The sequence below is a fragment of the Bison bison genome, unplaced genomic scaffold (genome assembly GCF_000754665.1).
Source record: "Bison bison bison isolate TAMUID 2011002044 unplaced genomic scaffold, Bison_UMD1.0 scf7180017864122, whole genome shotgun sequence".
Lineage (NCBI taxonomy): Eukaryota > Metazoa > Chordata > Mammalia > Artiodactyla > Bovidae > Bison > Bison bison.
This window is the reverse complement of record NW_011494694.1, coordinates 50235-53503: the sequence shown is the minus strand read 5'-3', so window position 1 is coordinate 53503 and position 3269 is coordinate 50235.

Genomic DNA, 3269 nt, shown 5'->3' with positions numbered 1-3269 from the left:
TCCCTTGAGTCCTTTCCAGTCCCTTAAGACGACGGCATACGAGATTATTTTATCACGAGGATGCTATGAAGCATTCCCTGGACGTATTAGGGCAAAAATATCAGGGATTCAATAAACAAAGGGATAAAGAGGCAGATCACAGGTCTCTCTGCAGCTAGTAAAAGATTCTGAATAGATAACATCACTGCCGGTTAAGGGGGACACAGACATTTAGATGAGGCCTGTTTGCTTGGAGCCTCTTCTGCTTCATTTGTCCTGTGGTTCAACAAGGAGCCCTGGGCAGCCACCCCAGGATGTTGGGGCGCCCCGGGTGGAGAAGCACAGGCACGGGGGCCTCTTTCCGCACCCGCCCCTTGCCCACTGAGTGGCCCGCAGGGCCTTGGCGGTGGGGAGGACGCTGAAGTCAAGGATGGGTCTTGGTGGCGGGCTGGCCACGGCCTCGCGGGGCCTCTGGCGTGTTGCAGGTTCCCTGTTTTCTCTCTCAAGACTCACAAATACAGCAGCCCCTCCTCCGACTGGCATCTCACGGGGGCAAAACCATCAGAAGGTGATACCCAGTGGGCTCTGACGTCCACTGTGCTGAAACACAGAACTTTTCATTCCCGGAAATTCTCCCTGTGCCTCCTGCTCACGGGGGTTCCTGTGGTCCATCAGAGAGGGGATGGGGGAGGCTTGAAAACCAACTCTGCCTGCCGCCCGACACCTTCGGGGGAGACGGCACCGGCTGAGACGTGCGTGGAGGGTGTGGACCCTCCCCGATACAGAGCCACCCGCGGCTGGACCTGCTGTGGGCTTCTCTGGCCGGCCTGAGTGCATCTAAGGCAGAGCTGTGGGTGTGGCAATGGGCACTCTCTCCTGCTGGATCAAGGACTTTCTCTCCCTCCTGCTCTCCCAGAAGGGCCTGCCTGCTCCTCCAGCCTTCCCTGGACCCTGAACCGGTTCCCGCCCGCCTCCTCAGGCGGCAAGCTGCCTCTCACAGAGGCTTCCAGAGCCCTGTCTGTCCGGCCCGAGGAGGCCCAGCTCACAGAAGAGCCCTGGTCCCGCCAGCTGTGTCAGCACCAAAGCAGGAGGTGCGGCAACGCGAGCTATTTACACGGGTGTTATCACAGCTTCGCAGAACCCCGAACTAGACACGCCCTCCCACCCGCAGGAAGGGGCGCTCCGTGGACTCAGAGGGCTCGCTGACCGCAGCTGTGTTGCTGGGCTGGGCCTCAGCTCCCTGGGGACACACCTGAGACAGCGTGCGGTCACTTCACCCCTCAGCCAAGCTGGGGACCGTCCTCTGGGCGGGAGCACACGGCAGGTAACCGGGATAGGACTGCTGAGCGTCCCGTTGGAACACTTTTGTTACTGAACATGCATCATCCTCTTCCATCTTATGCTCACATTTGTGTCTTCTGTGAGAATTTTAGTACAAAAACGTGCACATGTGCGGACGGCACGGACTGTAAAGCTGCACCCCGATGCTTGCCAAGGCGGTGAGACTTCCCTCCCTCTCGTTCCCGCTCTTCCCCCGGAAGTGCTGGGATCCGGTGATGAGGACTGGTGGGGGAGGGGATGGGAGGACCACCGAGGCCCAGCCTGGGTTGCTGGTGCTCATGTAGGGGCAGCGTCAGGGTCGGGAGGTGGAGCGATCATACAAGCAAAGATGCTGAGGGTCACGGGAGCCGGGTTTGTGGACGTCAGAGAAAGTTACAACACGGAAAAGGAGAAAGCCGCCGTAAGCTCTCCAGCATTCAGCTGGAGTCAGAAGCGTCGGTGTGAACTCATGATGTGCAATACATACGGATCAACACCGAAGCTGAAGTTCCAATACTTTGGCCATCTGATGTGAAGAGCCGACTCGTTTGAAAAGACCCTGATGCTGGGAAAGATTGAAGGTGGGAGGAGAGGGGGACGACAGAGGATGAGATGGTTGGATGGCATCACCGACTCGATGACATGAGTTGGGGTGAACTCCGGGAGTCGGTGATGGACAGGGAGACCTGGTGTGCTGCAGTCCATGGGGCCGCAAAGAGTCGGACACGACTGAGCGACTGAACTGAACTGAACTGGATCGATACAGAAACGTGCAGATGTCAATGGTAGAAGGGCGCTTTTGCTTTCGAGGTAAGGCTGGTTCCAGCGGTGGAAAGCGTGACGTGACGTTTCGTCACACGAGGCTCAGGGCAAAGGGGCCACGTGGAGGACAGAGCCCAGCCAGCAATGCAGTGACTGAGCGGGGCCCCAGGTCAAACTAGACCTGCAGCTGCCGTTTCAGCTACTCAAGCTAATTAACTCCCTTCATTTTAAAGAGAGCTTCCATTTTTGTTGTTGTTGGTATTTGTAACTGTTAGGGCCATAACTGATAAGCACATGTGCATATCAAGCTTCTGTGATGGTACGTTTGTATTTGTGTTGTTGAGACATGAATGTGAAAGAAACACCTATAAACGTGACCGTGGATTACTAACACACTCGAGAGCTGATTTTCGCACTTCAGTGATCTTCTACATCTCAGATCTCACATCTGCAGTAGGTGGCACCCCACTGTTCTCCACATTCCCAAATCACTGGGTTTCTAGGTGTTGTCATAGACTAGATCCCGTTATAGCAACATTAAATTATGTTCATTGATTTAAATGGCGCACCCTCTCAGGGAGATGCACAGCACTCTGGATGTGTGTGTGCCAAGTACCTCAGTCGTGTCCGTCTCTTGCGACCCCATGGACTATAGCCCGCCAGGCTCCTCTGTCCATGACGTTTCCCAGGCAAGAATACTGGAGTGGGTCAGCATTTCCTACTCCAGGGATCTTCCCACCCCAGGGACTGAACCCTCGTTTCTTTCATCTTCCACAATGGCAGGCAGGTTCTTTGCCACTGAGCCACCTGGGAAACCCGTCCTGGATGGAACACTTGAATATTTCTTGATGTGGTCATTTTCAGTCTGAGAAAACAATCCAGGTGGTGGTCAAGCCTCTGACTGAGGGGGCACTGTACACCTGAGTATGGGGAGCGTGGTGGGCATGGGCTGAATTTCTGCTCTCAGCTGCTAGGTGGCCACTGATGAATGTGGTCATCTTTGATCCATTGCTGTCTTTCCCGGATTCTTGGACTTACTAAATACCTACCATGTCCAAGCTGTCAGGTCACCATGGCTGCAGGAGGACCTCACATCTCCTGGTTTGAGAGGGCGGTGGGGGGACTGATGTACCCCAGGAACCATATCACCATGGCAGCAGGAGGAGCTCACATCTCCTGGGTTGGCGGGGGGGGGGCGGGGGGGGGGG